General features: G+C 38.1%; 1 protein-coding gene across 2 annotated transcripts in view; it reads left to right on the top strand.

Annotated features, from left to right (window-relative positions):
* Positions 1 to 25490, top strand: part of ZFYVE9 (zinc finger FYVE-type containing 9) — a 212817-nt gene that overhangs the window by 65174 nt on the left and 122153 nt on the right. For both annotated transcript variants that reach the window (XM_047870988.1, XM_047870987.1), the window contains exon 2: positions 14258 to 14362. The gene's annotated coding sequence lies outside the window, so the exon portion shown is untranslated. The remainder of the gene's footprint in view (positions 1 to 14257; positions 14363 to 25490) is intronic.

Genomic DNA, 25490 nt, shown 5'->3' with positions numbered 1-25490 from the left:
TGTTCCTGTTACTTTTGTTCCTGTATTTCTTTTCATTGTTCACACTTGAGTTGATCACTTAAGATCAGTGGCCCTAATGGATTATTAATTGTAGAAACAAACCAGCCTGCTGGTTGGTGTTGTGGTTCAAATCATACTCTTCCTTTCTCTTATAATTCTTGCACACAAATAGCTTTTTGATGATGAATAATAGCTACCATTTATTGAGCACTTGTATATCAGATGTAAGATGAGATAAATAGGCATGTTATATGAAGTCATTCTTCATCATTAAAACTGTCCTGCAATGGATAGCTGTTAAGTGCTAGAGCATGAATTTGAACCTGGATTTGCCAGAGTTCTGCGTAAATGGTGTCTCACCAAACTGTATTGACTACTCATAAAATATGTTTTTGAATTAAACATCCGAGGAGCAAGTCTATTATATTTTGGTAATGGTTGTTTTAAAATTCTAGTTCCCTGAAACCAAGAGTACACTGTATACAATGTATGTTAGCTAACTTGACAATAAATTATATTAAAAAAAATAACAAGGAATAAAATTCCAGTTCCAGTTTTGCTCGACATTCCATGGTTGTATTCATAGATACTCTTGAATCGCACTTTTTCTTTTAAAAAAAGGTAAAAGTCATCAGGGGCGCCTGGATGGCTCAGTTGGTTAAATGTCTGATTCCTGATTTTGGCTCAGGCCATCATCTCGCCATTTATGGGTTCAGGCCCCACTTTCTTGCTCTGCGCTGGCAGCACAGAGACTGCTTGGGATTCTCTGTCTTCTCTCTCTCTCTGCCCCTCCCCCACCCAAGCTCGCTCGCTCTCTCTCTCTCTCAAAATAAATAAATAAAATTATAGTTAAAAAAAGGTAAGTCATCGAACTAATGGGAGCCGTCTGAAGAGTTGAGATCATGGGTAGAAAGCCTTGATAAAACATGGTTTAAAGTTTGAACTGTTCTTCAATATGCAAATTCATAATTTTATGTTAGCATTAACAGGTTTTCAAATAATAAGTACATAAGAGCTTAGCAGTCTAAGCACAGCTCTGGGTTCCTTTGTGTGGAAAAATTTTCTAGGTGGAAGTGCTTTGAAAGTTAGTCCTTTAGTTATTTTATTTTGCATCTGAGTGTTTAGTGAACACTTACTGTGTGCCAATTATTGTGCTATATATTATGAATACAGTGATAAATAAGACAGAAGCAGTCCCAATCCTGAGAAACAGCAGGCTGGAAGGGAGAGAGAAACAGTTTTTTTCTTTTAATTTTTTTTTTAACGTTTATTTATTTTTGAGACAGAGACAGAGCACAAATGGGGGAGGGTCAGAGAGAGGGAGACACAGAATCTGAAACAGGCTCCAGGCTCTGAGCTGTCAGCACAGAGCTCGACGCGGGGCTCGAACTCACGGACTGCGAGATCATGACCTGAGCCGAAGTCGGCCGCTTAACCGACTGAGCCACCCAGGCACCCCAAAACAGTTTTAAAAAAATTCATAATTCAGTTGATAAGGTGCTATGATAGAGGAAGTAAAAGCTATACAAGAAAGAAGGGACATGGGGCACCTGGGTGGCTTAGTTTGTTAAGTGTCCCACTTCAGCTCAGGTCATGATCTCACGGTTCATGGGTTCAAGCCCCGCATCCGGCTCTGTGTTACAGCTCAGAGCCTGGGGTCTGCTTTGGATTCTGTATTTCCCTCTCTCTCTCTGCCCTTCCCCTGCTCATGCTCTCTCAGTCTTTCTCAAAAATAATAATAAACATTAAAAAAGAAAGGACACCTATTTGAGGCTTAGATCAGAAGGTTTTTTTTTTTTTTTTTTTTTGAGAGAGGCAGAGAGTGCACGCATGTGTACACTCATGCAATTTGGGGAGGGTTAGAAGAAGAGGGAGAGAGAGAATCTCAAGCAGGCTCCATGCCCAGCATGGAGCCAGATGTGGGGCTCGATCTTACCACTTTACCACCATGAGATCGTGACCTGAGTTGAAATCAAGAGTCAGTTGCTCAGCTGACTGAGCCACCCAGTCACCCCCAGAAGGGTTTCATAGAAAATTTAATGTGTAGGGTAGGATAAGGAGGATAAGTAAGAATTAGTAAAGTAACAGTGGAAGGGGCAGAGTATTCTAGGCCTAAATGTATGAAGGTCTATTTTGTTATGTTTTGTTTTAATAACAGCTTTACTGAGATATAAATATTTGACATACCTATCACCAGATTCATTCTTTTAAAGTATACATTCAGTGGTTTTCAGTATATTCACAGAGTTGTGTAACTATCACCACTGTCCAATTCCAGAACATTTTTATCACACTGAAAAGAATCCCTGTACCCATTAGAGGTAACTCCCTATTCTCTACTCTCCCTAGCTTCTGGCAACCACTAATCTACTTCCTGTCTCTAAGAATTTGCCTGTTCTGGGGCGCCTGGGTGGCGCAGTTGGTTAAGCGTCCGACTTCAGCCAGGTCACGATCTTGCGGTCCGTGAGTTCGAGCCCCGCGTCGGGCTCTGGACTGATGGCTCAGAGCCTGGAGCCTGTTTCCGATTCTGTGTCTCCCTCTCTCTCTGCCCTTCCCCCGTTCATGCTCTGTCTCTCTCTGTCCCCAAAATAAATAAACGTTGAAAAAAAAAATTAAAAAAAAAAAAAAAAAAGAATTTGCCTGTTCTGGACATTGCATATAAATAGAGCCATATAGTATGCAGTCTTTTGTGCCTGACTTCCTTTCACTTAGCATAATGTCTTCAAGGTTCATCTATATTGTAGCATGTATTAGTAGAAAGTCTGTTTGGAGGCATGGAGATGGGCAAGATTAAGAAGTAAAAGTTCGGTTGATTAGAATGACCAGTGCATAGAGTAAGAACCTGAGAATAAAGAGAAGTTGTCATACTAAAGAGGTAAGCAGAAACCAACTCAAACAGAACTATGTTTTAGAGGTATGGACTTTAAGGGCAGTCGGAACCATTGAGTGGTGTTAAGTACAAAAATAATATAATCAGATTTGTGTTTTGCATTTGCATAGAGAACAGGCTAGATGGACACAAAACAGGGGGCAGGGAGAATAGTTAGGATTCTTACAAAAATCTGGGCAACAGAAAGATGTCAGTGATATGGAATATGCCAGTGGAAATGGAGAGAAATGTATGGATTTGAGAAGCTTAAAAGGCAGTATTGGTAAAACTTGGTGTTAGACTGAATGTAGAGGTAGAAGGAGAGGAGAAATAGTATCTAGAATGGTGTTCAAGGCTTTGAGTTTGTCACCTGGGTGGATATGATTCATAGACTCATTAAGGAGCTGGCTACCTAGATAGGTTTCAGGGTGCTGATCTGTAAGGAGTTCTAAAATGGCACCGGAAAGTTGATGAGACGAAAAATGTATTTACCAGAACACTTGGTAGAATGTTATATATCCTTTAGAGGAAAACTTTAATAAGCTTCTTTGGAAAAAGGTAAGATCCCCTCCCTCACCTAGCTTCTTGCTTGAATAATGAGGTATTTCCCAAACTATACTCTCAGAAGCTCAAAGACTGTTTTATTTAGTGGTATATGCAAATTTAGAGTCAGCTAAATAGTTGAGTAGAGAAGAGGCTATCAATGGATCTTCTTTTTTCCCTGTCCTTTTTATGGTTCTTACCCTTTCCCTTAGAATATTTATATAAGTTGGGTTGAAGAGTATCAAAGTACTAACTTATTACATGTGTCTATTGCTATGTAATAAATTACACCAAAACTCATGGGTTTGAGCCCCACATCTGCTGCGCTGTCTCTCTCTCTTTCCCCTGCCTCTCTGCTTCTTCCCCACTATGCTTTCTCTCTCAAATAAATAAACTTAAAAATTAAAAAAAATATATTAAAAAATAAATAAGTTACACCAAAACATAGTGGCTTAAAACAATAATTTAACAAAATTGTCGAGGAGAAAGCAGGCAAAAACCTCTTTGATCTTGGCTGCAGCAACTTCTTACTCAACATGTCTCCAGAGGCAAGGGAAACAAAAGCAACAATGAACTATTGGGACCTCATCAAAATTAAAAGCTTCTGCACATCAAGGAAACAGTCAGCAAAACTAAAAGGCAACTGACCAAATGGGAGAAGATATTTGCAAATGACATATCAGATAAAGGGTTAGTATCCAAAATCTGTAAAGAACTTCTCAAACTCAACACCCAAAAAACAAATAATCCAGTGAAGAAATGGGCAAAAGACATGAACACATACTTCCCCAAAGAAGATATCCAGATGGCCAACTGACACATGAGAAAATGCTCAACATCACTCATCATCAGAGAAATACAAATCAAAACCACAATGAGATACCACCTCAAACCTATCAGAATGGCTAACATTAACAACTCAGGCAACAGCAGATGTTGGCAAGGATGCAGAGAAAGAGTATCTCTTTTGCACTGCTGGTGGGAATGCAAGCTGGTGCAGCCACTCTGGAACACAGTATGGAGGCTCCTCAAAATATTAAAAATAGAACTACCCTATAACCCAGCAATTGCACTACTAGGTATTTATCCACAGGATACAGGTATGCTGTTTTTTTTTTTTTTAATTTTTTTTCAACGTTTATTTATTTTTTTTGGGACAGAGAGAGACAGAGCATGAACGGGGGAGGGGCAGAGAGAGAGGGAGACACAGAATCGGAAACAGGCTCCAGGCACCGAGCCATCAGCCCAGAGCCTGACGCGGGGCTCGAACTCCCGGACCGCGAGATCGTGACCTGGCTGAAGTCGGACGCTTAACCGACTGCGCCACCCAGGCGCCCCTGGTATGCTGTTTTGAAGGGACACATGAACCCCAATGTTTATAGCAGCACTTTCAACAATAGCCAAAGTATGGAAAGAGCCCAAATGTCTATCGGTGGATGAATGGATAAAGAAGATGTGGGGTGTGTGTGTGTGCATAATGGAGTATTATACATATATATATATATGGAGTATTATATATATACACACACATATATATACATATATAATATATACACATATATACATATACATGGAATATTATACATATATGCATATTTAACATATATAATGTATAGTGTATGTGTATATATATGTATATATAATGGAGTTTTACTCAGCAATCAAAAAGAATGAAATCATGGGGCGCCTGGGTGGCGCAGTCGGTTAAGCGTCCGACTTCAGCCAGGTCACGATCTCGCGGTCTGTGAGGTCGAGCCCCGCGTCAGGCTCTGGGCTGATGGCTCAGAGCCTGGAGCCTGTTTCCAATTCTGTGTCTCCCTCTCTCTCTGCCCCTCCCCCGTTCATGCTCTTTCTCTCTCTGTCCCAAAAATAAATAAAAAACGTTGAAAAAAAATTTAAAAATAATAATAAAAAAAAAGAATGAAATCTTGCCATTTGCAACTATGTGGATGGATCTAGAGTGTACTTTGCTAAGCAAAATCAGAGAAAGACAAATATCATAATGACTTCACTCATATGTGGAATTTAAGATACAAAACACATGAACATAAGGGAAGGGAAGCAAAAATAATATAAAAACAGGGAAGAGGACAAAACATAAGAGACTCTTAAATATGGAGAACAAACAGAGGATCATTGGAGGGGTTGTGGGAGGGGGGATGGGCTAAATGGGTAAGGGGCATTAAGGAATCTACTCCTGAAATCACTATTGCACTTTATGGTAACTAATTTGGATGTAAATTAAAAAAATAAAAAATAAAAAAATAAAATACAATAAACAATAATTATTATCTCTTTTGCTTCTGGGGATTGGCTGGGATCAGCTGGGTGGTACTCAGGGTTTTCATGAAGTTGTAGTCAGACAGTGGCTGGGGCTTGCCTGAGGTTTGCTTCTCTTGAGGCTTGTTCATATATGTAAAGGTTCATGGGCAAAATCATCTACGTGTGGCCTTTCCATGTGGTCTCTCTGGTATGATAGCTGGATTCCAAGAGTGAGTATCCCAAAAAGACCAGGCAGAAACTGTGTTTTTGTGACCTAGCTTTGGAAGTTTTGCTCTGTTAGTTAAGGTAGTCATGAAGGTCTGCCCATGTTTAGAAGAAGGGAACATAGATTTCACCACTCCTGTAAGAAGATCATGTGGGATGGGAGATAATGTAGCAGCTGTCTTTGCAAATACAATCTGCCACACCTAATTTGAGAGTCTTGGATAGGGAACAAAGAAAATTACTTTGGAAAATTGAATGCAATTTTGTACATACTGAGTTTAACTCCTTGTCAGACTTACTGGTGGAAATGTTAAGAAGTTTGGTTACTAAGCAGATACTGAATTTGTTCTATGGTAAATAGTATTAATGAGAGCCAAGATAGGAAACATTATTTAAATGAGAACACTTTCTAGTTTATCCTTGTTTTCTTCTTCTATTTTAACCTGTGGCCAGGATTTTGGGAATTACTGTCTTTTCCCTATTTAACAGTGGTTTGACATAATGATTTTTTGACTTTAGGTTCATTCTAAAGCAATACACAGTTAGTAGAAACCATACTTCAGATTTTGAATTTTGATTCCTTCCCAGGCTTGTAATATGTGGTATGATATTCTCTTGGGATGCTGGGCAGCAGCAGTGAGCCATGGCTCCCAGTCAGCCATGTGATTGCAAGGATAATGAGCCAGTACACTTACAACCTCTGTACCTATTCAACCATTCTGTTTTTCACTTTCAGTACAGTATTCACTGAGTTACATGAGATATTCAACACTTTGTTATAAAATAGGATTTGTGTTAGATGATTTTGCCCACCTGTAGGCTAATGTAAGTGTTCTGAGCATTTTTAAAGTAGGCTAGGCTAAACAGTGATGTTCAGTAGGTTAGGTGTATTAAATGTGTTTTTTTTTTTTAATTTTTTTTTTTAACGTTTATTTACTTTTGAGACAGAGAGAGACAGAGCATGAACGGGGGAGCGTTAGAGAGAGAGGGAGACACAGAATCTGAAACAGGCTCCAGGCTCTGAGCTGTCAGCACAGAGCCCGACGCGGGGCTCGAACTCACGGAGCGTGAGATCATGACCTGAGCCAAAGCCGGCCGTTTAACCGACTGAGCCACCCAGGCGCCCCTTAAATGTGTTTTTGACCTAATGATCTGTTCAACTTATGATTAGTTTATTGGGACATAATCCCATTGTAAGTTGAGAAAGATCTGTATTACCTTCATACATCTCTTCTGTTATAAACATGTCCATACAAGGGTTTCCTATAAATTGCTTGCATTTTAAAAAATGTTTATTTATTTTGAGAGAATGTGAGCTGGGGAAGGAGGAGCAAGAGAGAGAGAGAGAATCCTAAGCAGGCTCTGCACTGTCAGCACAGAGCCTGATGTGGGGCTTGATCCCATGAACCGTGAGATCATGACCTGAGCCAAAAATCAAGAGTCAGGCGCTTAACTGACTGAGCCACCCAGGCATCCCAATCGCTTGCATTTATTTATTTATTTGTTTGTTTATTTATTTATAAATGTTTATTCATTTTTTTGAGAGAAAGAGAGACAGAGCATGAGCAGGGGAGGGACAGAGAGAGAGAAAGGGAGACAGAATCTGAACCAGGCTCCAGGTTCTGAGCTGTCAGCACAGAGCCTGTTGTGGGGCTTGAACCCACCAACCATGAGATCATGACCTGAGCTGAAGTCTGACGCTTAACTGACTGAGCCACCCAGGCACCCCTGCATTTTTATATTTTAAACATCAGTTTTATTCCTGTCATTTTCCTTATAGGTTTATTTTTTTTAAACTTAGTTTTAAATTTTCAGTGATTCTTCTTTCTCTCTTTTCCCATATATAATTAAAATTTAATCCCAGAAAAGTAATCGTCCAAAATCCTTGTTTTTTCCTATCCTGTTCCATTTTCAGTTTTCATAGTCAAAGGTAAAAATTTAAGTAGCATGGGTCTTAGTAATTGAAATTCATGTCTCTTCAATTCTCTTTTCTATTATTAACAAATAATAAATAGGGGCACCTGGGTGGCTCAGTTGGTTGAGCCTCTGACTCTTGATTACAGGTTAGGTCATAATCTCACTGTACCTGAGATCCAGCCCCATGTCGGGCTCTGTGCTGACAACGTGGAACCTGCTTGGGATTCTCTCTCTGTCTGTCTCTCTTTCTCTCTCTGTCTCTGCCCCTCCCTTGCTCTCTCTCTCTCTCGCTCGCTCTCTCTCAAAATAAATAAATAAATAAATGTTTAAAAAAACAGAAATAATAAACATTCATTCCATGAAAAATTAGGGCTACAGAAGATTGAAAAAAATGTAAATCACCTGAACACTACCAAGAGTTTTTGTATTATATTTTAGTATATATTTCTTAAGACTTTAAGGTTTTGAGACACCTGGCTGGCTCAGTCAGTAGAGCACATGACTACTCTTGATCTCAGGGTTGTGGGTTTGAGCCCTATGTTGGGTGTGGAGGTTACTTAAAAATAAAATCTTAAAAGAGACTTAAAAATTTTCCCGAAACATGGGGAATTTATAAAATTTGTACATTGGGGTGCCTGGGTGGCTCAGTCAGTTAAGTTGGTTAATTAAATAATTAATTAATTAAAATAAATAAATAAATAAAATTTGTACCATTAAAATGGCTGCTTTCAACTGACATTTAGATTTTTTCCCCAATATTTAACTATTTTAAACATCAATCTAACAGTTAACTTAGTTTATATCTTTTCTCTTTATCTAATTATTTCCTTGAGGTAAATCTCTGGAATGTAATTGTTATGTCAAAGGGCCTGTGTTTATATAATAATGATCAAATTTCCCAGTTATTGCACTGGCTTGCTCAGTTGGTGGAACATGCGACTCGTGATCTCCAGGTCATGAGTTCAGGCCCCATGTTGGGTGTGGAGCCTACTTAAAAAAAAAAATTCCCAATTATTTAAATCCTTGTCACTTTTTTTTTCCTCTTCCACTGGAGAATTTCTCTGTTTTTGTTTGTCTCTTGCATTTACTTACTGTCTCTTTTTCCCACAGTACACACATCCACAAATATTTATTAGGTAGGAAGAAGTCTTCATCATGAGATTGATTACTTAAATATGGACTTCATCAGTCTCCGTGAAGACAATCCTTGTTCTCAATGGACTGACAGTTCATTGGGGGAGGTAGATGGGCATACTGACAATGTAAATTAATTTGGTAAGTGCTGCCATTAGTAGAGAGCATGCATGACACGAGCATAGGGTGACTCTTCTAAAACAGGCTACAGAGAATCAGGGAAGGCTTCCCAGGTTGAGTTGAGAGTGAGTTTGAGTTGAACCTTGTGGTAACACAAATTAGCTAGGCAAAGAAGAGTGGCAAAAGTGTCTCAATATGGGCATAGAGCATGCAGTGAGAGAGAAGTATGATAAAGCGTCTCACCAGAAATTGGGTATTTTTGTATGATTGGAGCTTAGGGAAGTAGTGGAGAACAGTTTGGAAAAGAAGCAGAGACCAAGTTCTGAAGGGATCTATATGCCATGCTAAAAAACCACACTTCATTCTTAGGGGAAGGAGTAAGGGGATTTATTCATTAGCTAGAAAAGCACAGTCAATCTGGGTAGTAGTTGTGGTGACAAATGAAGACCCATCACTGACATCCAGATGTGTCTATTAAGTAGGTGAGATAGGAAGGGGATAAGGTGAGAACTGATGAGGGCCTAAAATAAGGCAGTTGTAGAAATAGAAGGAGGTAGATGTAATTAAGAGCTTTTTATTTGGAATCCTTGCCATGGGAGGTGTGTTATATGCTATACTTAATTAAACATCCTGGATATTTTGAATACCTGCTATATGACAAGCACTGTGCTGGGGTCTTGGGATAAAAGTATGAATAAAAGGGTTTCCTGCCTTGAGTGGCTTATTGTTATGTAGAGTGCAGCAGATTGCAAAGAGAGAAATTACCATGTAATGTAAAACATGTTGTAGGTGTAAGTACGTTATGAGAGCATAGAGAACTAAGCAATTATTAATTTCATATTAAGAGGTGACATTGAGCAGAATCTTGAAGTTCTGAAGTTTTTTTTCCTGCATATCTTGAACTGTATTTAAGGCATTTTATATTGTATTTTATGTGGTATATCCATCCACTTACAAAACTTCTTTTGTTCCTTCCAAAAAGCAATTACATAATGCCAAAAGACAATGAAAAGTCTTCTACCATAAAGTGTTCCTTCTGGTAAAAAAGTACTAGATAACCGTTTCTTATCTGGAAAGCACTACTGGTTGCTTGTCTATTTATCTTTCCCTTTGTTTTTCTAAACTATTTCTTAGTTTGTTAGGACATTGACAACTTTTAAGGCTACTTTTGAGAAAGAATACAATATTGTATTCCATTATATGTCAGTTCTCAAAGATAAGAATAAAGACTTGTGGCTAAATAGGAAGGATTGACCCCCCCCCACCCCCTTTATTTTTGTCTTCCTAAAACTGCACTGAAATGATAGGAAGAAACAACAGAAAAGGAAAACAACAGTGGATGGGAGCTTTGAGTGAATGAAAAAAGTAAAGAAAGGTCTTAGAACTGAAGAAGCAATAAATTGTAGATGTGATGAGAAGCAAGTCTACACCTGCACAGAACCTTAGAGAAACTTATGGAAGTTCTAGGGATCTCTGAAGGCTTAGGTGAGGTGTGGTGCTGAAAACAGAAATTGGTTGGTAGTCTGTGCAAGGAGTGGTTAGTTATGCTGGTATTCTGTCCTAATTATGTAGCTAAGTAACATTATCCTTGTCCTGCAGGAGACAAAAGGTTTATTTTCTGGAAGAATTGAATTATGAAAGCTTTGCATTAAGAAATCCCAGGCATATCAAAAGGTAGGAATAGGTGCAGGGTTGAAAGTAGGTTGACTAAGGGAAATGTAATGTGAAGTTATAAATGTAAACTTGAGAACAGTCTCCATCTTGTGTGAGTTTCCTCTAGACACATTTAAGCTCCTTAGGGGAACACAGGGAGTTAGACAGTTGGATTTAACCAGACTTGAGGCTTTGCCAGCTGAGGCTAAAGGTCAAAAGAATAAAACTCTAGAAGAAAAACCTGTGATGTTTGAGATAGCTACATAATATTATTGGACTTGCCTCACACATGACAATAGATACAGACATACAGGATTTAACTTGGAGTCTATAGAGTTAATTTTATTTGTTTAAAAAAATCTTCAGTTAGGTAGATATTAGAGGAGAGGATCTTACTTTTGCCTCGTTCATTTTGACTTTGGTACTTCTACTTGTATAATCCTTTCCTACTTCTGATGTGATTTAGTTCTTTGATATATGTAAGCCTGGTTCTTAGCATCAACAGCACTTCTCATTTAGAATTTTAACAAATACATATTTTTTTTCAAGTTTTCAAGATAGGAAAATTTCCGTCCCTCCCTCTCTTCCTTCCTTCCTTCCTTCCTTCCTTCCTTCCTTCCTTCCTTCCTTCCCAAGTTTATTTATTTATTTAGAGAGAGAGCAGGGGAGGGGCAGAGAGAGAGAGGGAGAGAGAGAATCCAAAGCATGCTCCCCATTGCCAGTGCAGAGCCTGACATGGAGCTTGAACTCACGAACTGTGAGATTCTGACCTGAGCCGAAATCAAGAGTTAGATGCTTAATCAACTGAGCCACCCAGGTGCCCCTCACCAGAGATTTTCATTCTCTCTCTCTCTATATATATTTTTTTTAATGTTTATTTTTATTTTTGACAGGGAGAGAGAGAGAGAGACAGAGCATGAGCAGGGGAGGGGCAGAGAGAGAGGGAGACACAGAATCCGAAGCAGCCTCCAGGCTCTGAGCTGTCAGCACGAAGCCGGACGCAGGGCTCGAACTCACAGACCGCGAGATCATGACCTGAGCTGAAGTTGGACACTCAACCAACTGAGCCACCCAGGCGCCCCCATTCTATATTTTTTATTGGTTTCTGGAAACTTGAATTTTCGGCGTTTTAAAAATTCTCTTATTTTTTAATAAGTACATTATTTTTCCATCAGATAATGGAATTGAATTTACAATAATGCCAGAAAAATTTCTTTTAGTGCATATTATCTTTAAAATTAAGCGATGTTCATTAGATCATCTCTAAGATACTTTCCTGTTCTGAAATGCTATGATCATATGTTTGATATTTTATATGGGTAATATGAGATTCTTAATTTTATTCGGATTACAATTACCAATCTTGTTCAAGACTAAATTAGGCTCCTAAAGAATTTCAAATCTTCTCTAAACAGCTACAGAAGTATTTAAATTGGACTACTGTAACTTCATGGATATTGTCATAGATTCAGAAGAAGGAAATAACATTTGAGGAAGCTTTGAAAGCTTTGTCTTTTGCATACCGCTAGTAGTAAGGATAATGTTGGACTGATAGATCCATTGCTTCTAAACAATGGAGGAGGACTAGAATCCTAAGAGATTCCATTTGGAGGAAAACAGTTGTTTTGCAATAAAAATCTCAACAGGAAGCCTCTGAATCTCAATTTTTTTTTTTTTATGAAATTTAATGACAAATTGGTTTCCATACAACACCCAGTGCTCATCCCAAAAGGTGCCCTCCTCAATACCCATCACCCACCCTCTCCTCCCTCCCACCCCCCATCAACCCTCAGTTTGTTCTCAGTTTTTAAGTCTCTTATGCTTTGGCTCTCTCCCATTCTAACCTCTTTTTTTTTTTTTCCTTCCCCTCCCCCATGGGTTCCTGTGAAGTTTCTCAGGATCCACATAAGAGTGAAACCATATGGTATCTGTCTTTCTCTGTATGGCTTATTTCACTTAGCATCACACTCTCCAGTTCCATCCACATTGCTACAAAAGGCCATATTTCATTTTTTCTCATTGCCACGTAATATTCCATTGTGTATATAAACCACAATTTCTTGATCCATTCATCAGTTGATGGACATTTAGGCTCTTTCCATAATTTGGCTATTGTTGAGAGTGCTGCTATGAACATTGGGGTACAAGTGGCCCTATGCATCAGTGCTCCTGTATCCCTTGGATAAATTCCTAGCAGTGCTATTGCTGGGTCATAGGGTAGGTCTATTTTTAATTTTCTGAGGAACCTCCACACTGCTTTCCAGAGCGGCTGCACCAATTTGCATTCCCACCAACAGTGCAAGAGGGTTCCCGTTTCTCCACATCCTCTCCAGCATCTATAGTCTCCTGATTTGTTCATTTTGGCCACTCTGACTGGCGTGAGGTGATACCTGAGTGTGGTTTTGATTTGTATTTCCCTGATAAGGAGCGACGCTGAACATCTTTTCATGTGCCTGTTGGCCATCCGGATGTCTTCTTTAGAGAAGTGTCTATTCATGTTTTCTGCCCATTTCTTCACTGGGTTATTTGTTTTTTGGGTGTGGAGTTTGGTGAGCTCTTTATAGATTTTGGATACTAGCCCTTTGTCCGATATGTCATTTGCGAATATCTTTTCCCATTCCGTTGGTTGCCTTTTAGTTTTGTTGGTTGTTTCCTTTGCTATGCAGAAGCTTTTTATCTTCATAAGGTCCCAGTAATTCACTTTTGCTTTTAATTCCCTTGCCTTTGGGGATGTGTCGAGTAAGAGATTGCTACGGCTGAGGTCAGAGAGGTCTTTTCCTGCTTTCTCCTCTAAGGTTTTGATGGTTTCCTGTCTCACATTTAGGTCCTTTATCCATTTTGAGTTTATTTTTGTGAATGGTGTGAGAAAGTGGTCTAGTTTCAACCTTCTGCATGTTGCTGTCCAGTTCTCCCAGCACCATTTGTTAAAGAGGCTGTCTTTTTTCCATTGGATGTTCTTTCCTGCTTTGTCAAAGATGAGTTGGCCATACATTTGTGGGTCTAGTTCTGGGGTTTCTATTCTATTCCATTGGTCTATGTGTCTGTTTTGGTGCCAATACCATGCTGTCTTGATGATGACAGCTTTGTAGTAGAGGCTGAATCTCAATTTAAGAAATCTGTATGTACAGGAAAAAAAAAAGACATTCTAGTGAAGCAGCAGTTTTGCTAGCTTTGGATTCTTGGAGGGCTTATTGTAATACAAAATAATTGGTATTTTTATGAATTTACAGAGTTAAAACCATGGGGTAGAAAGTGCCTGCCTCTGAGGTTTTATTTTGTATTATCCACTGAAAATAAAAAATATTCAAAAATTCTTAACTGTTTATGCAACGTTTAACCTTTGGCCTTCTTAGACAGTAAAATGTGTCTGCTGCATTTCATAGTAGCCAGGTCTTTGAATCTGAAGATGTAATTTATTATTTAAGCCCCATAGCTGTCATTTGTCTGGCTGTGATAGGTTTATATGAAGAAAATTAGGGCTTATTGCTTTAGCAAATATAATGAGCAATGTGTTTTTTTTTTTTTTTTCTTTAGGATCAAATAGGGCATACTGAATCAGCAGGACTGGCTGGTGGTGCAGCAAGCATCATGAGTAAGCACAGGGAAGTCTGTCCCTTATCACGTGTGTAAGGGAAAAAGGTAAGAAAACCAATGTTCTATTTCTGTTAGAGATTGAACTTAAGAAAACAGCTAAATCTACAGAAAATAATGCTCATGTATATATGCTGCTTGCTTCATTTATAACATTGCCTCTTGTTAAATCAGGAGTATAGTTTTAAAAAAAGATTTGACTTAAATCCAGAGGAAGGGTATTTTAAAATTACTGTTGAGTTATGTCAAAATTCTAATTTTTCTGCCAGTGCTTGGCTTTTTCCTTTTAGAGTCAGCTTCTACTTTGAGCATAAAAAGGTAATTTCAGCATGAAAAAGAACACGGATTTGAGCAATATTGTTGGTAGAAAAAAAATAGTGATATATCTATCCAATTAATCTTATTTCTATTTCTTAGTCATCATGTAAGAGCAAAGCAATTAAAGCTAATTTTGGGGCAGGGAAGCAAATATAGATTTAATTACATTATTTTATTTTGTATTTTTAGACTAATTGTGAAGAGCAATAATTTCCAGCAGAAAATTGGAAGTATTTTACTAATTCTTGTAGAGCAGGAATCATTGATTTTTTTTTTTTTTTCCTGACTAGGAATCATGTTTGATTTCTTTTAGGTCATACAATTACTTAAGGGGCTGGAAATGGTAGGGAGGGTTGAGGATGTGTGGGTAAGATGAATTTCAGAAACTGATTATACCATTCACTAATGGCATGTTGCATACTCTGGCTGAGTTTAATTTTCCATGTAAGCTTTAAGAATAGAGGCATGAGTCTGACAGTGTGTGATAGCAGAGTGAGCTCCTTTTCAGTTGAGAGTGGAGTAGAGAGGCCCTTAGTAGTTAGTGCCTTCCTCATCAAAACTTCTGGGCCTACAGTTGGAAGGGTATTTCTTATACCCTAGCCACCTCATGTAGAGGCATAAGAAGGGGGTGCTGGTTTTTGCTTTTACTGGGCAAGATCTTATTCTTCAGGTATTACCTCTTTAGGAAGTTTTCAACCTACTGAAAAAATTATAAACAATAATAAAAAATAATCAGTGGTAATCAATTATTAGAATATTTGTCACAGTAGCCTACCCTACCTCCCAAATACATCCCTGCCTCAGTCTGATTTAGCTTCACCTCTTCTTTGGCTCCATAGCCCTCAGGGCATATATCAATTAGTATGATGTTTTATATTTAAGTTTATTCATCCATCTCCTCTATGAAACATTAGGCACCTTTAGGTCAAGGACATTGTCTTATTTTTTTTTTTTTGTAAGTTTTATTTATTTAGGTAATCTGCACATCCAACGAGTTTCAAACTCATGACTCCAAGGTCAAGAGTCATATGTTCCTCCAACTGAGCCAGCCAGGTGCCCTAAGGACATTGTCTTATTTGTCATTATAATCTAATGACAAGGACAGTGCCTGATACTCCATGATGTTTGGTGCACAGATGTATGCATGTTCATTTTAATTAGTATATGGCATAAAGAGGAAGTACCAGTGAAGGAAACAAAAGGAGCAATCAGATTAGTGCTATAAAAGTGGAACCCCCTAAGGTTGATTCAAGGGAATGTCCAAAAGGACTATGGTCAATAGAATAAAAAAGAAGAGGTCCAGAAGCGCAATGCCAAACGAAGAGGTCCTCAGGAAGAAAATGTACAAAATTAAGTAGTTCTATTTCTTTTCTTTTCTTTTTTTTAAAAAAGGTTTCTTGATGTTTATTTATGAGAGAGACAGAGCATGGGCAGGGGGAGGGGCCGAGAGAGAGGGAAACACAGAATCCAAGGCAGGCTCCAGACTCCGAGCTGTCAGCACAGAGCCCGACGTGGGGCTCGACCTCATGAATCATGAGATCACGACCTGAGCCGAAGTCAGATGCTTAACTGACTGAGCCAGTCATGTGCCCCTATTTCTTTCTTGAGATATACATGTATAATATTTAGTGACTTCTATTTTGAATAAGACATGGATGCTTTTATAAGAAGGCAGGTAAAGAATCCTGATGTAGGGGTGCCTGGCTGGCTCAGTTGGTGGAGCATGGGACTCTTGATCTCAGGGTTGTGAGTTCAAGCCCCACATTGGGAGTGGAGCCTCCTTAAAAAAATAAAAAAAGAATCCTGACTTCAGATTTGTTATTTATTTTTTTAAATGTTTATTTATTTTTAAGAGAGAGAGACAGAGTACAAGTGGGGGAGGGGCGGAGAGAGAGGGAGGGAGACACAGAAACTGAAGCAGGCTCCAGGCTCTGAGCTGTCAGCACAGAGCCCATTGCAGGGCTCGAACTCACAAACCGCGACATCGTGACCTGAGCCAAATTGGACGCTTAACTGACTGAGCCACCCAGGTGCTCCAGGGTTTAAATCCTCTGGGATACCCAGCTTATGCAGTGAGAAGACTGCCCCTCTCCCAAGCCCTCAGGAGACCACAGGGTTTTCTTTGGAAGATGAAACTAAAGATGCTCAAGACTTGAGGACATTAAACATAACTGACGAGGGATCGGGAACCATACATAGTGAAAGCAGGAGGATTAAGAGAAATCCTTTATACTGAAAAGTGAGACCCTTCCCCCTCACTCCTTCCTTTACTTTTCTTTCAGAAGGTAATTGCCTAGTATTATATCTCTCTGTACCCCCTTGTAGGAAAGTATATGAGCCTTCTCTAAAGTCTAAAGAAAAGACCCCTCTATACTGACATTTAGAGGTCTCCCAGTGAAGTAACTATGTTCCCACCTGATCACCATGCAGTGGAAGCCTCCTGGTTGAGAAGCCAGACATGCAGAGCTTCCAGTTGGCTTTAGTACTTCATTTATTCAATAAATAGGCATTTGGGGAGAGCCTCCAAGGGGAAAGAGAACAAAACACAAAAGTACAAAAGAGGAACTTGGAAGAAAATAATACAGGAAATAGAAGAAAGTTTGAGGAAGAAAGCCCAACAAACTGTAGGTAATTAGTAATTGCATCAGAGAAGTTAAGAGAAGAGATAAGAAAAGTTATATGCATGAAATAAGATGACGTAAAAATCATTAGAAAAGGAAAGTGCTCTGGAAATTAAAAATATGATAGACACTTCTGGTGTATTTAAAAAATTTTATAAACTATCTTAAGCTTACAGAAAAGTCACGTACAAAGAACTTTTTTTTTCTCTGAACCATTTGAGAATAAGTTGCTAGCGCATGATCTTTGAAATTGTGTTTCTAGCAAAGAAGGACATTCTCCTACATAACCACAATATATTAATCAAAATCAGCAAATTAACATTGATCCATTACCACCAACTAATTCTTAGATCTTATTCAGGTATTGCCAGATGTACAAATAATGTCCTCTGTATCAAAAGGATCTAGTTTAGAGTCATGTGTTGCAGTCATGTCTCTGTAGTCTCCTTCTGTTTGGAACATTTCTGCAGTCTTTGACTTTTTTGACCTTGACACTTTTGAAGATTGCAGACCAGTTATTTTGTAGGATGTTCTTCAGTTTTGGTTTGTCTGATGTTTCTTTATGACTAAATTCAGGTTATGCAGTTTTGTGGGAATATCACAGAGTGGTGCTGTTTTTGTTTCTAAATTAACGCATTTTATTTTTTTAAGAGCAGTTTTAGGTTCTGGTGCCTGAGTGGCTCAGTTGTTAAGCATCTGACTTCAGCTCAGGTCATGATCTCACGGTTCGTGAGTTCAAGTCCTCCCACATCAGGTGAGCTCGAGTTTTCGAGTGAGTCCCGCTTCTCTCTGTTTCTCTCTACCCCTGGGGGATTCTCTCTCTCTCTCTCTCTCTCTGCCCTCTTCTCACTTGCACCCCCCCTCAAAAAAAATGTAGCAGTTTCAGTTTCATAGCAAAATTGAGCAGAAATTAAAGGGAGTCCCCACCCCTATCTAGCCTCCCCCAGTATTGACATTGCTGTGTCCTTTTTCACTGCAGCCTATCAGAGAGCACAGATTTCCATTTGTCCCATTACTGATGATGCTTACTTTGATAGTTGTGTAAGGTGATGTCTGTCAGGCTTTGCCTCTGGAGTTACTCTTTTTTTCTTTGGTAATTAGTAAATATTTTTGTAGAGAAGAACTTCGAAGCAATGTAAATATCCCCTTCCTTATCACACTTGGGATTCATTTATTCATATTGCAAGGATTCATGATTCTCTTTTTTATTCAGTGGGTTGTAATCCATTGCTATCATTATTTATTTTGATTCTCTGATTTAGCCTGTGGGAACTCCTTCAGGCTGGTTTCTGTGTCCTTTTGACATGTCTCCATTATTCTTGGAGTACATGTTTGCTTTCCAGCATGCAAGATATTCAAGGCTCTTTTTTTTTTAATTGAAATATAATCACATACCATAAAATTCACTCTTTTAAAGTATATATAGTCCAGGGGTTTTTATATATTTATAGAGTTATGTAGTCATCATCACTGTCTAGTTCCAAAACATTTTTATAATCCCAAAAAGAAATCTCGTATCCATTAGCAATCAGTTCCTGTTTCTCTCCAGTTCCCCCCAGCACCTGACAGTCACTAATTAATTTTCTATTTCTTTGGATTTGTCTATTCTGGACAATCCGTACAACAGGAATCATACAGTATATAGCTTTTTGTGTCTCCTTCTTTCGGTTACCTTAATATTTCCAAAATTCATTCATGTTGTAGCATATAGCAGCAGTATACCATCTATTTTAATTGTCCTATAATATCCCATTTTGTTGATATACCATACCACACTTTATTTATCCATTTATAAGTTGATATATATTTGGGTTGTTTCTGCCTTTTGGCTTTTATGAATGATGCTGTGAGCATTCATGAATGAGTTTTTGTGTGACTGTATTTCCATTTCTCTTGGGCATAAACCTAGGAGTGGACTAGCTATGCCATGAGGTGTAACTTTTTGAGGAACTGCCAAACTATTTCCCAAAGTTGTGATATCATTTTACTTTCCTTCTAGCAATGTGTGAGAATTCATATTTCCCTATATCCTCATCAGAGCTCTTGTATTTTTTCTACTCTAGCTCTGGAATCAGCCATTTCTCCATAGAACCCTGCTTCCTTTTAGTGGATAACAATACTTAGATACCAGATCTGGTGTTAGGTACATGCTCATTGCTACTTGGATTAGAGATGGAGATTTGCTGCTCTAAGATCCTCTCTGCAGAGAGCTAAAGCAAGTGCACACACACACACACATTTACATCTATATCTATTGCTATAAGTGTCTATGTTTATTGAGGTCTATGAGTTCATACTGATATCTCGAATTCCAAACCAACACTGCAGGGTTCTTTCTGGCCTTCACTTTGTGTGCATTTTAACTCCCTTCTCTAATAGTGAGAAACCTTGCCCTGGTTGCTCTTCATGTAGTCAGTTATTTGATCTGTCTCTGCATGTAACCAATCTCCTATCACTGTCTCCTTCCCCTGACCCTTCTTATCCTGCTCAGGCTCTGACCTGCCACTCTGGATTGTGCTCTTACATCTCCTCCTTACCTCTCCTGCATGTGGACTCTTCTTAGTCACTTGGGCTCTGACTCCCCATCCCCTTCATGTAGATGCCTTCCTCGCCTCTCTTGGGTTCTGATACCCCACCCTGGGCTGTCCTTCTGCATAGACAGCTTTCTTACACTGTTGGGTCTCTGACATCTTATGTTGGGCCACCCCAACACAAGGACATCTACTTTACTATACTTGGGTTCTGACTCCCCCTTACACAGATGCTCTCTTCATCCTGCTCCTATGTCTGTTGAATTTTTAATAACTTTTTCTCTTTCATTTTTATTTTTTTCCAGCTTTTTATTTTGTAGTAATTATAGATTCACATGAAATTGTAAGAATAGTATAGAGTCCCAGTGTACCCTTCATTTACCCGTTTTTTCTCATTGCTTACATATTATACATAATTATAGAAAACATAAACTAGGAAATTGACACTTGATTTTCCATTCATCAGTTGATAGGTATCTGGTTATTCCCACCTTTTGGCTGTTGTGAATAAAGCTGCTGTGAGCATATTCATGAATGTGTGTCCCTCTCATTTGTCACATGTAGGTTTGTGTAACCACCATTGCAGTTGAAGATACAGCATGATTCTGTCACCACAGAGATCTCCCTTGTGCTACCCCTTTATAGTCACATGCACCCTCCTCTCCCCACTATCCCATTATTTCATGACTTTTAAAAATTAAAAACATTATTACAAGTCACAATAAAAGCTGAGTAACCATGGAGACAAACCATGTTACATTCATTTATAGAAAGATTTAATATCATTCCCAATCCTGAGTGAGGGGCAGGTTAGGAATTCTAATTTCTGAAAGGTGATTTTACTGGTGTGCTCTTCCATCCTGTTCCATTGCTCAGTCTTGGAGCCACCTGGGATAGTTTTTTCCGCCAGCTCCCGGCTTTATTCAGAGAGCCCAGTCTGGCCCCTTACACTGTAGAAACTTCTTTAAGTTTGCAGCCAATAATTCCCATCTTTCCTGCTAACTTTTGATCCTAGGACTGAAGGTTGCTGCCTAGTTTTGCCACCCCTTCAGTTCTCACTCATTGCTGTGGCTTGGTTTCTTTTTGGTTTATGGATTTGTGTATTTCCCTTTCTTGCTTTTGAATTTGGCTGTATAAACTATTTTAAGATAATCTATTTTTCTAGAATTTCTATATTCATAGTGGGAAGGAATGCTTCCTACCACCAGCTCAGTATACTCTTTTTTTTTCTTTTGAGAAATTTCAAGCCTAAAGAAAAGTTAAAAGATAATATAGGGGCGCCTGGGTGGTGCAGTCGGTTAAGCGTCCGACTTCAGCCAGGTCACGATCTCGCGGTCGGTGAGTTCGAGCCCCGCGTCGGGCTCTGGGCTGATGGCTCAGAGCCTGGAGCCTGTTTCCGATTCTGTGTCTCCCTCTCTGTCTGCCCCTCCCCCGTTCATGCTCTGTCTCTCTCTGTCCCAAAATAAATAAAAAACGTTGAAAAAAAATTTAAAAAAAAATTAAAAAAAAGATAATATAAATAAAGACCCATATATCCTTCACCTAGATTCATCAATTTTTACCATTTTGCTTCTTCTTCTTCTTCTTTTTTTTTTTTTTTTTTTTTTTTTTTTTTTTAAGTAGGCTTCATGCCCAGCACGGAGCCCAACATAGGGCTTGAATCCACAACTCTGAGATCAAGAGTTGGATGCTCAGCCAACTGAGCCACCCAGGCGCCTCTTGTTTCTTTTTTGAACACCTCTCCTCCTCTCTCCCTCCTTTCACTCTCTTCCTCTTTTTCCCCTCCTCCCCTACACTCATACACACATTCACATACTTTTCTTTTTCTGAATCATTTGAAAGTTAAATATAGATATTACAACACTTCTTCCCTAAATAATTCAGCAGACATCTCCTAAGAGTAAGGACATTCTCCTACAAAATCAAAATGTCGTTATCACAGCTAAGAAAATGGTTATTAATTTATCGTATCATCTGATACATAGTCCAAATTTCCTGGATTGTCTCCTACATGGGATTTTTTGCTGTGTATGTGTATATGTATTTTCTTGACTTAGGATCCAGCCAGTGTTCATGCATGGAATTTGGTTATTAAATCTCTTAAGTCTTTTTAAATTTGGAATGATGTTTTTGTAACATTGAACCTTTTGGAAAGTTCAGAACAGTTGTCTTATAGAATGCCTCGCATTCTAGATTTGTCAAATCGTTTCTTCATGATTCAATTCAGGTTAAACATTTTTGGCAAGAATACTATGTTCGTAATGTTTTAAACTTCTCATTGCATCATATCAAGAGGTACATCATGGCAGCTTGTTTTAGTACATGTGCTGCCAAAGTGAGCACCATCATGGCAGCTTGTTAAATTCTTGGTAATCCTAAATTTGATCATTTGGTTTAGGTAGTGATTATCATATCTTCTTACTGTAAACATATTTTCTCCTTTGTGATTAATAATCTGTGGATTAATACTTTGAGGCACTGTGAATATTTTCTTTCCTAGTAACCATTTACCTAAGAGCTTTAGGATTTAGGATTTAGGATTTTAGGATTTTTGATGCTGGCCTGCAACAGTAATTATCATTGGAGTTTAGTACAGCTTCTTGACCAGCTGTTTGCACAGGAGTCCCCCTCCTTATCCATGGGGGATACATTCCAAGATCCCCTGTGGTACCTAAAACCATAGATACTACCAAAACCTATATATACTGTGTTTTCCTGTACATACATACCTATGATAAAGTTTAATTTATAAATTAGGTACAGTGAGAGATTAACAGCAATAACTAATAATAAAATGAACAATTATAACAATATACTATAATAAAGGTTTGTGAAAGTGCTATAGTGCTTCCCACTGCTTAAAAGTATATGCAGTACCTTTGTCAGACTGGCATTCCAAGGCTTGCATGATATAATGCCTGTCTGCTTCTCCAACTGTGTCCTAATGTTAACTATATGAATAAATTCTTGCTCCAGTTTCACTGATCCCTCAATAATTGCCTGTCCTTACGTCACTCCTTGTATGTCTCTGCCTGTTTTAAATTTTACTTCTGCATCTTGCCATCTGGAATATTCATTAAAATTTTATCCACCCTTCTAGGCCCAGCTCAAATCCATAAATAATGCCTTTTTGACCATTCAAATGGTGATCCTGCGCGTTTCTTGAACTTTTATAATACTTATTCTGTAGCACTTATCTGTTAATTTGATCTGACAAAGTAATTAAGTACTACTTTGGGTCTCTTATACTGTTATTATTAAAATCATTTATTATTATGTTACTTTTCTTTTTTAGCATTGTTTACCATTAAGTTATAAGCTTCTCAATGTTAAGGATGATGTCTGAGACTTGAAATGATTGCAATACCTTGCATACAGGAGATGCACAATACATATGTTGGATCCAATTATTTATTAATATCTTACATACAGTGACTATGAAATGCCGAGTATTGTAGGAATATGTTAAATGTGCTAGATTGTATGTTGTGAGAAATTTAATTCATGCTCTTATCATTGGATAGTTTAAATGTTCAGTCTTTATCAGAATAAAATGGCATAATATGAAAATTATTTTGAACTATAAATCATGAGACACAAAAGATAGGTAAGAAAAACTATTAAGGGATTATGTAGCCTATTTGTCTACTTAAACTTATTTAACAGGAGCCAATCAATAAATAAAAGTTGACTGAATGAATAATCATGCGGAAATGATTGAATAAACCCATTTAATCCCCTGAGCTTTTTTTTTTAATTGGTAAAATGAAAGAAATAATATTGATGCTTTTTTATGCCTCAGAGAGGAAACACTAGAAATCAAAGAAAATTCACCACTTTTTATATTTAACTTAAAATGTGTAATAACAGGATAATTACATTCTTGATTTTCCCTCTTCTTCATGTTTTCCTTACTTAGACTTTTTAGGGGAATTGTAAAATTATCTCCCCTCCCATCTGCCTTTCTATATACCAATAAGAAGCCAAGTAAAATTTTCAGTTTGAAAAGAACATTTTGAGAAATTAAGGAGATAAGCATGGGGATTATGATAATAGAGGGAAAAATGGGCTAATATTTATTTAACAACTACTGTGTACTCTTGACATTCTGTTAAGTGGGTGATACACCTAGTATATGTGCTCACAGGATGCTTTTTGATCAATTAACACCAAGAAAGAGTAAGAAATTGTACTTGAAAAGAAGAGGTTTAAAAAGAGTAACCAAGGGGCGCCTGACTGGCTCAGTTGGTAGAGCATCTGACTCTTAATCTCGGGGTTATGAGTTCGAGCCCCATGTTGGGTACAGAGATTATTTTTTAAAAAACCTACTAGAGAGAATAACCAAGTCAGAATTATCATTAACATTTTAGAACTAATGTCCCTTATCCCCATGCTTGCTTGAACTTTATCATTTTCCATTTGGGAATAGGTTTTTTTTTTAAGTTTTATTTATTGGGGTGCCTGGGTGGCTCAGTTGGTTACATGTCCAACTCTTGCTTTTGGACCAAGAGTTCATAATTTCACGGTTCATGAGATTGAGCCCTGTGCTTGGGATTCTCTGTCTCTCTCTCCCACTCTGTCCCTGCCCCGCTCATGCACACGTCTGTCTGTCTGTCTCTCAAAATAAGTAAACTTTAAAGAAATAAAATAATGGGTGCCTGGGTGGCTTGGTTGGTTAAGTGTCTGACTTCAGCTCAGGTCATGATCTCACAGTTCATGGGTTTGAGCCCCATATCAGGCTCTGTGCTGACAGCTCAGAGCCTGAAGCCTGCTTTGGATTTTGTGTCTCCGTCTCTTTCTTTGCTCCTCCCTGCTCGCCCTCTGTCTCTCTCTCTCTCAAAAATAAACACTAAATAAAAAAAGAAGAAGAAATAAAATAAAACTTTTCTTTTTAAATAGAAATGTAGTTTTATCTCAAAGAAGTGATTTCCTCTCTCAACATCTGGAATTTATCTTTTTTTTTTTTTTTTTTTAATTTTTTTTTTCAACGTTTATTTATTTTTGGGACAGAGAGAGACAGAGCATGAACGGGGGAGGGGCAGAGAGAGAGGGAGACACAGAATCGGAAACAGGCTCCAGGCTCTGAGCCATCAGCCCAGAGCCTGACGCGGGGCTCGAACTCACGGACCGTGAGATCGTGACCTGGCTGAAGTCAGACGCTTAACCGACTGCGCCACCCAGGCGCCCCTGGAATTTATCTTTTGAAACATATCGTATTCAAATGCACCAAGTCTGTCTCCTGCAATTACATTTTGATAATTGTTAGCTTACAGGTTTCTAGACTTTATTAGCTTAAAGATCTTAGAATACCTCTAGTGGGATGATAGGTTTTATACTTTAAATGGTCTGAATAGATTTATAAGAGATTTTATCCTTGTATACTTAAGATTACTTTTTATTCTGATAAAGACTGAACATTTAAACTGTCCAATGGTAAGAGCATAAATGAAATTTCTTACCACATACAATCTAGCACATTTAACATATACCTACAATACTCAGCATTTCATAGTCACTATATATAAAATATTAATAAATAACTGGATCCAACATCTTAAGTATACAAGGATACTTGTTATATAAAAATTATAAATATTTTTATTAATCTATATTCTTTTCACTTTTTTCACAATTATATGAGATATAATTGACATATAACATTGTATTAGTTTATGCTGTATAACATAATGATTTTATATATATAGG

This window comes from Prionailurus viverrinus, chromosome C1, assembly GCF_022837055.1.
Source record: "Prionailurus viverrinus isolate Anna chromosome C1, UM_Priviv_1.0, whole genome shotgun sequence".
NCBI classification, from domain to species: Eukaryota; Metazoa; Chordata; class Mammalia; order Carnivora; family Felidae; genus Prionailurus; species Prionailurus viverrinus.
Note: the sequence above shows the minus strand (reverse complement) of the source record. Positions and strands in the feature narration are given on the sequence as shown.